This window comes from Copadichromis virginalis, linkage group LG20, assembly GCF_057382275.1.
Source record: "Copadichromis virginalis isolate Kocher_CV1m ecotype Utaka linkage group LG20, C_Virginalis_male_GT1.1, whole genome shotgun sequence".
Classification (NCBI taxonomy): Eukaryota; Metazoa; Chordata; class Actinopteri; order Cichliformes; family Cichlidae; genus Copadichromis; species Copadichromis virginalis.
Window position 1 is genome coordinate 10,663,200 of NC_140637.1, and position 14,899 is coordinate 10,678,098.

Consider the following 14,899-nt stretch of genomic DNA (forward strand, 5'->3'; position numbering starts at 1 on the left):
GTGAAGAAGGATTTCACCAGAGACCTTCAGTGCTTTAAACCTCAGCTTTAATGCTTCTCTAACATGTTGCAAAAGCTGCAAATGATTCAGCAATTAAAATGGTTAACAAGAGCGGTCTTACCTTGGATACCTTTGCATCTAGACTATTTCTTAATGTTCTTCCAGTATTCTTTCAATTTAGAATTTATTGATGAAAATATGACACAAAACGTACAATATTGTCTCTCCAGCAATGCAAAGACTCCAGATCTGAATGAACTGGATGAAGTTAGGCCAAACTCTAGTGAAAGTTTTCACATTTTGGATCAATCCTGCCACCAAACGGAAAAACCAGTCACAATTTTCTGGGCAGAGGTAGAAATACTTTACCTGGCATCCATCCATCAATCCGTCTTCTTGATGGGCATGTATACTCCAGACAGAAAGGTGGATTCAAGCCCAAACCGCTGCCCCAGCATGCTGGCTTACTCATTACAGTTGTTGCTGCGATGTTTACAGTGGTCAGAAGATGTCACTATAACACTAAACTACAAGGCTTATTTTCAAGCCATGGTACGCTTTGGGAGTGTGAATCAGACAACCACAGAAGGCAGTTGCAACATAAACCTACCCTGCAAGTATGAGTTTTCCTTCACATGACAGTACCTGTCCTGGAGCTTAGGTTTTCTACAGTGTTTGAATTAGAAACTGTCAAAGAAATACGTCCACCTAGGGAAGCAGAAGATCTTTGCTGAGACCTAAACAAAGACTTCATTGCAAATTGGTTGTATTTTCATGTATTTATTTATTCTAAAACTTGTGCATATAAACGTTTCTGTCTGTCTTGCTGGGGGAAAAATTCTAAACACAGGATCACTGTATTACTGCCGTAATGGATAAGGAGGATACAATCAGGTCAGCTCCTCCTGCATTATGATAACACACAGATGTTGACAGAAGCTGACAAGCTCCGTCACAGTTAACAGAAAAGAAATTGTATCAAATAAATAGGAGTGCTAGCATCTTTTAGACTCTTAGGCTGTTCTGTTGGGCAATGCGGTCAGGGAGGATCTCGATCTGTGCCAAATTCCAGGCAGGGTGATAAAGACCTATCTTCACTGACAGGCATAACAAGGAGTCCTGCAACCACTAAGCCTTGATTTCAACATACAGCGCGATATTGTATGAAGACATATAAAACACCGAGTGAGCCTCAATCCACAGAAGAACTATTAAAATTTGTCAGATATGCACAGAATCACACATCCGTGATAAAAGCAAAGGGCACTCACACCAAATAAGATTTTAATTTTGTTATTTTTTTGTTTTTATATTTACTGCAATTTACATAAAGTTATTTCAAACATGCGCCTGCACTGTTGTTGAATCAATCTCATTGCCTATAAATTCTGTCCAAACGTGAGTGCGGCAGAGTCTGAAAACCTCTTTGTGGCTCCGTCTTTAGAGCAGTGCTCAAGTGGATATGGAGCAAGACAAATGAGCACCATGGCTGTCAAAGCTGCAGTTACAGACTCATCCCTGAGGCAGGCAGCTCTATGGTTTTGGAGGAATTTTAAGACTGTGGCTGGAACATCAGGGTTTCCGGCTGCACCCGTCCAATTCGGGTGTATGCTAGTTGACAAATTCCCCAGAGGGAGGCCTGTGGGGATTTAGAGACGATTGGATTACTATTTGAGAAAGTTTGGTGGTTGGGGCTGTATTATCTCTCATTAATTTTGGAAGTACTCCTTAGGCAGGGAAGAAAATACATTCAAACACATGCAGGCGGTGATTTGATCAATATTAAATACAGTTTTTCATCAAGTGTAATGCATCACCTCAGTGCTTCTCGAAAAAAAAGGACAACAGCTGCTGAGAAGGGTAAAGGGCTCATACCCGAGCTTCACTCATTTTCTCCCTCCTGTCGTTATGCCTACAGTAGAAAGGACCAGAAAGAGGTGAGGCATAAGTGATTTAGTGGCCTGACAGGCCAAGACTTGGAATGTTAATTGACACCCTGTTCGCAGCGTGAGAAGAAGCAGGTCAGACATGACAGAGGAACACCAAGACAAGAAAGACTTCCGCTGATGCTCTCCACACACCCTCCTCCTTCACAATCGTGGTGCTTCTAAGATTACACACTTTGCCTTTGAGCGTTAGAGCAAAGTGCGTGCTTTTGTCCTTAAAGCGGGCCTTGTTCATATTTTAGAGCTGGTTTCCTCTTGAATACATTTCCACAGGATGACATTTTGAAAGTTCAGCTTTTGCCAGAAAATGAGAAGAATGTTGGAAATTTAGAGGTTCTTTTTTCAGAGACCGATAAGTGCTTGTTTTCTGGTTTGTGTCCTTTGCACAATGAGCTCCATGCATTCCACCATGTGGCTGTGAGACAATTTGTCCTTTCATGAGAGCGTAGAAAGGATACAGAGGAAAAAAATCATTTGCTTTGATTACTTTCTTGCACCTTTTAAAACCATTTGGGTGAAAAGAATTCTTAGTGCATTGCTTCCATCATGGGGACCTAAACCACCAGCCACTGCAACAAGGTTAGCGGTTAGTGCAACTGAAGTTTACTGTGGGATACATCAGCAGTGATGATTTAGTTTTAGTTCAGTTTCTTAAGACGCCCATTAACTATTCTTCCTGGTGTCATAAATCTTTATTTTTAGACAGTGCACTAAAAAACATATGCACACACACAAAATCCAACTGTGATCAAAAGTCAGACCAAATAAACATTTTAAAGGTTTTCTAAACCCAGTTTTATTGCTTTCTTGCATTAGCTGTATTGCCAGTGAATAGCTGTGTATAAAACTGTTCTTTTAATTTAATTGGTTCTTGATATGGTTGATAAAAAATGTTCTCCTGTAGCCTGTCTGTTAAGCTATTAATGTCCATCTGCACATAAATGCGCCTTTTGATGCAAAATGATTGAAACTGCTGCAAGAATAATGCTTGTAATAAACACAACTAAAGAAAGTAATCTATTTTTGCAGTTAACCTAATAAGACAATTATGCATTGTTACAATATTTGTAACCCACGCTCAAAAACTGTTTTGACAAGGACACTGTAACCACCATGCTTTTGATTAAGGATCTAATGATAACACATAAGAACTCATTTAAGTTCTTCTTTAGCTTCTTTTTGAACTGAAGCCTGAAATGTGTCCAAGGCGCAGACCTGTTGTGGAGTGGATAAAGGCACTCCTGTCGTCAGCTTGGTGCTTCTCACCAGATCTCATCATGTCAGATCTACAGAGTCCGGTGTCATTATTCAGGTCATGATGAGCCAGGTAGTAATAAAGGTTACACAGGGATTACTTGTGAGCCAGCAAGTAATCCCTGTGTAACCTCTGTTGCCTCAGAGTGTTCTAAATGTCCCATACAGAAAACAATACTGAAACAGCCACTCACAGAAAGTGAACATGACTGATTTCCCTGTTAGGCTGATAAGGTACAGTAATACATGTGTTTGTTTATTATCCACGCATGGAAAAAAAATTATCAAGGGGAATATGCGAGATATAAACACTGACTGGAGCCTGATTGTAAATGCTTTAATCCAAGCAATATATTATACGCTTTAAAAAACAAACGAACTGGAATGTGTTAGATAAGATATTATTTTAGTGTTTTAGTGAACCTATCAAAGCATTAAAGATAGGAAGAACAAGAGCCAAAGGTCATGTAGATAAATACACAAAGGCTCTATTAACTACATTAAAGTTTACAAGTTAGCTTTTTATATTTCCATTAGGTTCCATTAGATTATGAATTCTTAAACACTCCTTGGTGCACTTTTTTATAAAGTCAATTTATCTTTCTGCCCTGTAAATATGACCAGTTTTCAGAGAGTGAGTGTGACACATTTATAATAACTGTCCATGTGTAGGAATGTTTCTCCAGACTGAAGAGGAGAGGTCGGTGCCAGACGGGCACATATATTGTGATCTCTCCGCTTTACAATGCACAAGAGTCAGAAATGGATTAAGTGACTTACAGGGTCACAGTACACATTAGGTGTGGACAGGCTGCAGTGGAGTTATAAAGGCCTCACCCTGGTGACTCAAGCCTCATAAACGCAGCACCTTCCCCTGACATTGTGGCTCGGTGGCCTACTTGCAGTTCAATGTCTGTATCAGATGTGATGCATACATTTTCATATTATGTTTCTCACTTTGAATGCCTGCTAATGTAATGAAAAGTATGCAATGCTGATAAACACATAACATTGACATGAAAATCAGAGTTCCAAGTGTTTATGTCTTTTACATTTCATGCATTCAAATGATATATTTGGCACCTGATCTGAAATGCGGTCTTTGTCTTGATGGTCTGGAAATAATTCAGATTTCTGTAACGCTTTTTATACAACTCGACAAATGTTTTATTACTAGCGTTACTAATCTGTAAGAGTCAAAACATGGTTACTAGTACATTATCAGTCTAGGAATTTATTCAGTGAACTTCCAGAGAGTCACGCTGTGGAGTTCTTTAAAGGGTTGCGTGATGAGAATTGGCAGAATATTCAGGAGAGTGCGTCATTCATGGGACAAATCAGCTCAACAGTAAAAACTAAGTGCTTATCTTATATCTTGTTTAAAAATAAGTCATGTCAGAGGAGGCAACGCTCTACATCATGCTGAGTGAAAGAACTCAAATGTTCACACTCTGTTTCTGATATCAGAGTTTTATCATGCAAGCATGTGTTTCCCGTTTTATTTTTAGAGTTCTTCGTTTTCGTGAAATTCCACTTCCTGGTCTCGTCTCCAGCTTTGCTGCCCATTCTCCCACCTCCTGCCAGCCCTGTGCCTCCTCCTGCCCCTGGCGTCTGCCACTGTCAGCCCCGTGCACTCCTCAGTTCTCCTCGGGCCTTTGCCATGTTGTCTTTGGCTTCCTTGTGTGTTCAAAGCTTTCTTGTGCGGGGGAATAAAAACCTTAAATTCTGAAGAATCATTATATATCCAGTGTCTGCATATAAATACTTTTGAGAAACATTGCAACATGTTTCAATGGTACTTCAAAACTAACCAGTCCTAGGGTTCCAAAGGTTCTGCAAAACTTACTGCGTTTACAGTACTTTTAGTTTTCTGAAGGTTCTTAGATGTTGGTGCAAGAAACTAAAAAGGCTGGTCCCATAAAAGTCCCTGTGACATCATTAATGGTTCTCTAAATGTGGTAAAAACATACTGTAGAGACTAGTGTAGTGTAGAGGGAACATCCTGACTAAAAGTCCTCTGAATGTCCACCAAATAACAACCTACCACTACCTGGAACTTGGGTGGCTGTAGCTCAGGTGGCAGAGCAGGTCAGCCACTAATCAGAAGATCGGTGGTTCAATCCCGCGCTGCCTCCTGGCTGCATGCTAAATATCCTTGGGCAAGATACTAACCCCATGTTTGCCTACTGGTGGTGGTCAGAGGGCCCGGTGGCGCCAGTGTCCGGCAGCCTCGCCTCTGTCAGTGCGCCCCAGGGCAGCTGTGGCTACAACGTAGCTTGCCATTGCCAGTGTGTGAATGGGTGAATGACTGAATGTAGTGTAAAGCGCTTTGGAGTCCTTAGGGACTGAGTAAAGCGCTATACAAATGCAGGCCATTTACCTGGATGCCTGAGAACCTACACAGACACATGTGAAATGTCACCTACATTCAGCAGCCACTTTGTTAGGTACACATGTTTAACTGACAATGCAGTTACTTGGCAACAACTCAATGCATTCAGGCATCTAGACATGATCAAGATGATCTGATGAAGTTTAAACCGAGCATCAGAATGACAAATAAAGGTGATTAAAGTGACTTTGAATGTGGCATGGTTGTTGGGTTCTGAGTATTTCAGAAACTGCTCAACTTCTCGGCTCTTTGTGCACAATTATATCTAGAGTTTACAGAGAATCGTCAAAGAAAGAAAATATCGTGTCGGTTCTCTGGGTAAAAACTTCCTCGTTGATGCCAGAGATCAAAGGTGAATTCTCTTCTGCTTATTCTTATTGAGGTCATGGGGGGTGGAGCATATCCCAGCTACAGTAGGAGGAGAGATGGGGTCTGATGCAGGGCTAACACAAAGACACAGATGACCATTCGCACTCACATTCACACCTATAGGCAAATTTAGAATCACCAAACGAGCACGGGGAGAACATGCGAACTCTACACAGAAAGGACCTGGCCAGATGGTGGCTTTGCTTGCAGCCCTGCTGTGAGGCAACAGTGCTAACCACCATGCTACTGCGCTGCCCTTTAGCATTCAGTTTTATTTACATAGTGTCAGCTCACAGCAACAGTCATCTAAATGTACTTTATATTGTAAGGTAGAGACCCTACAGTCTTACAAAGAAACCCTAACTATCAGTCATACCTATGAGAAAGCTGATAGGAAGGCCACTTTAACTCAAATAATCACTCGTTATAACCAAAGTATACAGGAAAATGGTTGAAACCTTGAAGCATATGGGCTACAGCAGCAGAAAAATATACCACCCTGTCAGCTAAAAACAGAAACTGAGGTCACAGTTTACACAGGAACTCACCAAAATTACACAATAAAAGATCAGAAAAACTTTGCCTGGTCTGATGCGTCTTAGTTTCTCTGCTGTGACATCTTCTGATGGCTGCTTCCAGCAGGATAACACGCCACGTAACAAAACCCAAATCATCTTGAACAAGACCATGATGTCACTGCCAACAGATCTCAATCCGACCTGGTACTAACAAGGTGAATCTAATACAGTTGGTACTGAGGGTAGATCTCATTAAACACTGACAGTGCTGCACACGTGACCAGGTTATCGCCTTTGAGTCAGCCAAATGAGGGTCTTCAAAACTATCGGGAGCTCTTTAACCAAAGCCAAGTGACATTAAAAAATGTTAAAAAGTAACATTGTTACTGCCAGAAGGATTGCTGGCAAACTAAAGAGTTTAAAAAGAAAAGTTGGACTTTCATCCAAATGCACCAGTGTGTTCATATGCTTCACCAGTAAATTTCAAAATAAAGCAAACACTACACATGTAGCGTAAGCATAAAACATGTCAAGTCACTACGAGTTACCACTGCATCAGAATTAGCAGGCAGTAAATATAGTACTACGGTCCATATAGTTACAGTGTGTGTGTTTTGTTCCATTCCTTCTCCAAAGCGGTAGAGTCTGAGTCGTGATCTGGCCCCAGGGAGATGTGAAGCCGATTTGTGGTTGTTTCACTTTTCAGGGAAAATAAAAGACGGGCTTGTGTGTTGCTGTCTTTTTTTCCAGCCTCCATCTATTCTGAACTTAACCACTCTCCGCCTCCAGAACCCAGTCTGTCAGCCACTGTGATTAAGTGTGAGAGACTCGAGATTATGCCTCAGGCATTCGAGTGGCAAAAGTGGACGCAGGTCACATGAGGTGAGCGTATAGTTTGTATACTGTGTATGCAGGTCTGACTCACTTTCAAATACAGTTGGTTTCCAGGGAGGGACAACAATAAGCTTTTATGCCATCCTGGATGTGCTGATTGTTTGCCTGCTTAACGTTGAGCACACTCTCAGTGAAAATGACAAGGTTTGGAATTTTTTTAAGACTGGAAAATACAAAAGTATAATTAAGGAAGAGATAAAGCACAAAGGAAGCCATTTAACTGTCAGGATTCCTCAGCAGCTTTTCCCCCTCTCACTCTCTCGCTCCCATTGTGTGTCTGTGTGTTTGTTGGTGAGCTAATTGTTGCTGCATAACTGGCTTGTGAATCTCCGCTGCTAAGCATCCAGGATACTAACAAGTTATAAGCTGTTTATAGGAATATTACTGCCGCCCTCAAACCTCAACCATGTTATGATTTATAGAAAGCTGTGGTCTCACCAGAGATTTAGGCAATTACCAAAGTCTAGTTTCATACAGATTTATGTCTTGGAGAGAGTCTCTGGAGCCTTTTAAGTTGTATAAACTGGAACGCTGCAACTCTGATAATAATACTTAGCCATTTGGCGCTCTTAGAAGGAGCAGAAGAAAGTAAGTCAGTTTCTCATTTGTTCGGCGAGCCTCTTCCAATTTCACCCAAAACTTTTCAAGCAAAGAACGACCCTTTCATGGCTTGAAGTGAAAAACAGTGCTACCTAAACTCTGAGACGTTTAAGGGTGCTACTAATTATCTCCAGATGATGTCTTCATAACATCCTTGACGAGCATACTCCCCCAATGTCCTATTAAAGGGCAAAACACATGGCATATACTCATCGACGAGTGCCACTGTTCTGCTCGTTCTTATCATGATCAGGATTCGTCCTTGGATGCAGTTATTTTGTATCATAGTCAACAAGATGCCTCTCTTTCTATTTCCTTAAAGGGACAGCTTCTTCTTCTATTAGCTGCTTCTTTAAGGATCATCTACTTGCATCTGACCCTATCCCCAGCATCCTCCTCTGTCGCACCAGCCCTCTGCTTGTCCTCCTTCACTACATCCATGAATCCTCTCTGTGGTCTTCCTTCTTTTCCTCCTGCCTGGCAGCTCCATCTTCAACATGCATGGTCCAATATATTTGCACTATGCCTCTCAATATAATCACTAATCAGTCTAATGCACTCATTTCTAATCCTGTCACTCCTGGTCACTCCCTTTGAACATCGTAGCATCGTCAGCTCTGCGACCTCTACGTCATGCCTTTTTATTAGTGTCACTGTCTAGAGGTGGGCGGATCGATAGCATCAATACAAACTCTGGCATTGGTATCGGATCAGTGACTGGATCACTACTTTGTTTCTATCATTTAGATCAGTATGTATCCCACATACATACCTCAAACATGCACAGTAAAAAATGTTTGAGCCTTTTCACATCTATTTTATTTACACCTTATACTACTTAAAAAACAGAAGTTGCCCCTCAGTGCTTTAGAGACAGCCACATTTAGGTTCCAGATTTCCACAAAACCCAGTTTCAAAATACACAAAAAGCTGAAAGGCGTGTTTTGTTATGTTAACTAATTATTGTGGAAAATAAAAAGTGATTCATTGGTCATTAAAACGTGTTCAGAATTTGCAAATTGAATGTGATTCATCTCATAAGTCATGACACACTCCTCTCTTCTGCATAAACTACCTTAATGAGTTAAAAATATTGGCATTGATGTCGGCAATTCAGGCGCTGTATTTACTGGGTAATGGGTCAATACCAAAGTTTGCATTATGGCACAGCACCACCACTGCCTCCACACCACACATCATCATCATCATCATCGGCGGGTTTCACTGCTGTTATAAACCTTCCAAGATGGTAGTGAGACCTGCCACAGCCTATGGGGGACAAGAAGCCAGTGTACTCCGACTGCCGATCCCAAGCCTGAAAGAGATGGGGGAGGGTTGCCTTTGGCATAAAGTCTTTGCCAAATTAAATATGTGAATCATCAAGAGGGGCATTTTCTTCAAGACAGATCATGTAAGAACGTTTTTCACATAAAGCTCGACTTAAATAGCCTCAATAATTGCTTGACTCAACTGCGACTTGGTTGTTAGGTGTTCGTGGTTACTTCTTATTTAAGCTGCAGGCAATTTGTACAACACAAAGGAGTTTCAAAGAAAACTCTCAGAATATGAGCGGTTGGATTATCCCGCTTATCCCGACACGTTTTAAGAAAAACATTATCTGTTATTCTTTAATTATTTGATCATCGTGGAAGTTTTACCTTAAATCCCAAAGAACTGATTAGCAAATGCTAAAGTTATATGTTTTGTACCACAGTGCAACTCACACATTTCCAGCTGATTAAGTGAATGAATGTGAACTAATTAATTATGATGTTTTAACCAACAAGTACAATTTTCTACTCCAAACCTGCTGAACAACCAAAGACTAAGGCAGATGTGCACAATGGAAGTACAGTGGTAGTTGAAGTTACTTATTCCACATAAAAGATCATATTATTAAACAAAAAATGAAGTTCAGTTATGTAATTTTTTAAAATGATTTTCAGCATTTGGGAGTCAATGTCAGGTATATCACAAAACTTCAGCAGATAAAATCGCAACTATCTGCATGGCTGTGCACCATAGAGGTATTTATGAAACACAACTCAACATCTCACTATTAAATCAATAGCTTATTATTAAATATGCTCAAAAGAAAACTGGTTAGTCAGAGTGAGCAGGTTATGCGGGTAATCGGAAATCGTCTCAGTTACGGATGAACTTGCTTTGAGACCGGTGAGAAAATAGTTTGTAGGACTGAGAAAATCTTCCCAGGAACATGTTTGGGCTGGTAATACAAAAGACAAAACTATGCAGTTCAAAAATGCAGCCATTACAAAGCTTATTTTCTCTTTTATTCCCCGTCTCACGCCCACGCTATCTATGTGGCCTCCTCGGCCTCACAGGTGCATGCAAAGATTTGCTGTGGTATTTGGTGTTTGTTGAAAGAGATCAACAAGCAAGGACAAGCTCTCTGCGAAGCAGTCCTGACAGCCCGACATCATTCCACGAACAGCTGTCACGCTCGTTGTCTCCTGCACCACCTTCACCCTATTCGGCCAGCGCCTACGGCACCCCATCAGCGCTGATGCACACTCGCTGTCAAATATGGCAAAGAAGTAAAAAGGCACAGATTGCACCTGAATGTGTACAAGCACACACTGTGCATTCCCACTCTTGAATCTGTAGATGTGACAGCTGCAGGGAGGGCTGTCCAAACACAGCCACTTCTGACAGCACTTCAAGTGAAAGTGAGCATGTGGAGGTTTGTAGTAATTTGCCATCTGGAGGGTCACTTTTGGTGTGTTTAAGGTGGCAAAAGGTTAAATGACTGGAAGTTTCAGTCATCTGCGACGAAGGTAACAGTCGGCTAAGAGACGTGCGCTCCTCTCTATACAAGAAAGCAAAGTGATACCATCTCCAGTGATTTGGCATTTTTGATCTGCCCACACACATACATGCCTCGCCTTGCATTATTATGTCATTGCAGCCCACCTCCTTCTGTAATTCCTATTGGCACACCTGGGTGTGGCAGCTTATGGGGATTCATGTTTGGGTACTTTCGAAAATTACTTCCAGACATTTTGTCCCGGCACTGTTAGGTTTCGTAAGACTTTCATCTCCGAAATGGAAATTAAACAAAATCACTAATGTTAAGTATTTACCTCGGGAATTTGCAAAGTGGAAAATTAAAGAGTAGAAAGAAAGACCTTTTCATTTAAACCGAAGATACTGTTACAGCCGCTATCGTGATTACTGTTGCTGCAGCGATTAACTCCACAAGTGCTGGAGTGGCAGCGAAACACACACGTGAAAGCTGATCATGGAGTTTAATGACAAGATAGAAGAAGAAGAAATGTGAGTGTTAAGGGGTTGAAAGCAGGAACACTGCTCGGTGTGTACTGTGGGCCTATAAGGTTCCATAATTTATCAAAAACAAGTCTGTAATGATCTGTCAATGCAAGGAAATTTGGTTGGGCGACGACTTAACTAAAAGGTTAGTTAACTACATTTGTTAATATGTAATTTGCACTGTCGGACAGTTTGCTCACATAACTTCACACAGAGCTGACAGTGATTTACACTGCTGCCAGGACACTGACAGCCTTTCACACATACAAACGCATGTATAAACGGGTTCATAGAGAAATTCTTCTAAATCAAATAATGACTCATCCTTGAAATGCAGCCTCCTCTGTCAAAAGGGAATTATTTCCGCCAAGGCGGTTGTGTTTGCACGCATGTGTGTCATTCTGTCTTTAAACATGATAGCTCAAAAAGTTTTGAATGAATTGTCATAAAACTTTGTAGAAGTGTAGAGTGGGCTCATTTTAACAATCTAGCTCACAGGTGTTGAACTCCAGGCCTCGAGGGCCGGTGTCCTGCAGGTTTTAGATGTGTCCTTGATCCAACACAGCTGATTCAAATGGCTAAATTACCTCCTCAACATGTCTTGAAGTTCTCCAGAAGCCTGGTAATGAACTAATCATGTGATTCAGGTGTGTCGATCCAGGGTGATATCTAAAACCTGCAGGACACCGGCCCTCGAGACCTGGAGCTCGACACCCCTGACTTGCTTAATTGGTTGAAAATTGACCAAAAGTCTCACAACTTAGAAACTATGATTCTTACAAGTGTGGTTTATAGAGTCAACATAAAGAAAGTAACGTATAAAGATTTCAAAAGGGTCATATGTGACCTCTGACCTCTCCTTCAAGGTCAGTCTGAAGGTCAAAGTGATAATAATGGTACATAGAGCTGTTTAAACTACCATTATTTGTATTGACAACATAAAGGCATAAATATGATGGGATTTTATCCTGACTTTGTTACATAGATATTTGATATCAAATACAAACATTATAGTAACAGGTTATAATCATTTAAGTATGAATACATGTACAGTGTTTCTGAAGAAGTATAATCTTTGGGTGATCGTGGCTCAAGAGTTGGGAGTTCGTCTTGTAATCGGAAGGTTACCAGTTCGAGCCCCGGCTTGGACAGTCTCAGTCGTTGTGTCCTTGGACGAGACACTTTACCCGTTGCCTACTGGTGGTGGTCAGAGGGCACCAGTGTTCGGCAGCCTCGCCTCTGTCAGTGCGCCCCAGGGTGGCTGTGGCTACAATGTAGCTGCCATCACCAGTGTGTGAATGTGTGTGTGAATGGGTGGATGACTGAATGTGTAAAGCGCTTTGGGGTCCTTAGGGACTAAGTAAAGCGCTATACAAATACAGGCCATTTACCATTTTAATACAAATTAAATGCAATCTAATTATTGTGGAAGTTTTGATAAAATATAATACATTGGATATTTTAAAAATGAACACATTAAGTAAATGTGTACATACTGGTATCAGATGCTCAGTTTTTGTAGAAGCATTATGAACAATTAAGAGGCGCAAGTCATGTTTTAGCTAACCCTACTTTTTCTTTATTTTTTCTAATTTCACAACAGAATAATTTGCTGAGGTTCTCTTGTTTCATGTCCAATTTCAGGACAAGTGTGCCAAACTCCTGTTTCATTGCTGTGTGTTTTGAGAATGTCTTAAACCTCCCAAGTACACGTCCAGTCTGTGCTTCATATTCGGGGTATGAGGAAGCTCACACCCAGCTGTCCCAACACTTTCACTGCCATAACAGCCCTTTATTACTTGGAGTCAGAGTTAGACATGCCTGACGTGCCTACCTCAGCAATCCAAAAACCACATGGGGAGGTGGGATCCAACCGCAAGGACAGGTGCTACTGAGGTGACATCACTGCCAATTGTGGGTCCTGCTGAAAAAGCTCTCACACATCTAGGACCAAGAAGTGATGACGGATACTAATGTGAAATAATAGAGCTACAATAATCTAGCATGGCCAACATAAGGTCCTAGCAATGCTGTAGTCATTTGTTTTTAGAGATCAGATTTAATGTTTTCAGCAGCAGTGGAGATAAACAGAGATTTATGAGTAAGGCTGGCTCATTGGATCAGAAAGAAAGAGAAGATGTCAACCGAAACCTTCTTTGGTTTCATCTCCGAAATTATTCATGACTGCCGAGCTGTACAAATAATCAAGCCTGAGACTTATAGCTAGAATTAAAGTTTTTGTGGGTAGATTTCACAAGTTGATGTTTTATGAGTTCGGCACAAGTAATTTCCATGTTGTGTGAACATAAATAAATGATTTGATATGTCAGAATCTTGGCAGAATTGAGAGTCCTCTGTTTGCTTTGAAAGTAAATCGTGAAGCTTGGGCATGTGACCAACTGAGATCAACAGTGAAGCATGAAAGTAGCATTCTGTGCGGTTGTCAATCACCTGTTGCTAATTGCTACTGGCAGGGCGAGTGGTGGGAGGAAGGGAACGGAAACTGCAAAACTGTTTATCTTAGTGTTGATCTTTAAACTTACCTACCACAGCTCCGACATCTGGGGCACCTTTTTAGGCAAGTTTATGCTTAACAGGACTGTGTGAGCAATTTTAGTTTGACATACATCCAACTGAGAGTGCTCGCGCATAAACTGTTAACATAACTGGGTTTGCTGGGCTTTTAGTGTCTGTAACTGTTTGACTGGCAGAGTCTCTGTTGTACCATGCTGCTGTGCTGAATAAGGAGCCAAGACAAAAGAAAAAGCTTTCAGAGAACCAGTCGAATCATCGGCTAATTCCTGGGTGAAAGAATGAGATTATGTTACAAATTAGTCTCCTTCATAGCGGTGGCATGCACAGACATATTACTGTAGCTCAAACTACTCAGAAATATATAAGCAAATAAAACAATCATACATAAAACAGGGGCTGCGAGAGAGTTTGGGGAATGGCTGTAGCAATGTATTTCACATAGGGGACGTTGTGAAGATAGCAATATGAGATGAGTTGCACTGTTTGTGCATGTTTCCTAATATGAGGACTGTTTTCAAAATGAAGTTGGTTTGTTAAAAAGTTCAAATGAAATGCTTTGTTCTTTGAAAGCACAATATGTTAGAAAAGACACAGAAAATAAAGGTATCGATCCACTAACTTTACACAGTGACAAAACTGATCAAGACTAATTTGCTGCACAAACACTGTTACTTCCTGGTAAAACCAGTGATGATCAGATAACAAGCTTCTCATGAATTACACAAACACTTATCAAGTGGCTCTGCGCTGGCTCTTAAGAAAACCACATTCACAAAATATCTTTAAGATCAGAACATATTCACAAGCAAAGCAAAGGCTTTACGTCATCAACTAAAAACACTAACACGTGTGTGTTAGTGTTTTTTTAATGCTCTGTATGATGGCAGAGCATTAAAAACTTTTTTTCAGTGCTGAAAAAAAAGTATGTTGTTTTCAGGATTTACTCTTAGATGTTTGATTAATAATAGTTGCTGGTTTAAAACACATTAGCCTTCTGCTGCCTTATCAGCAAAGAAATGGTAACATACTCAGGCCATCATTAATACTAGTCTAATGTATGAACAACTTGTTGATTTGCCATGTTTGGCCATTTTCAAGGA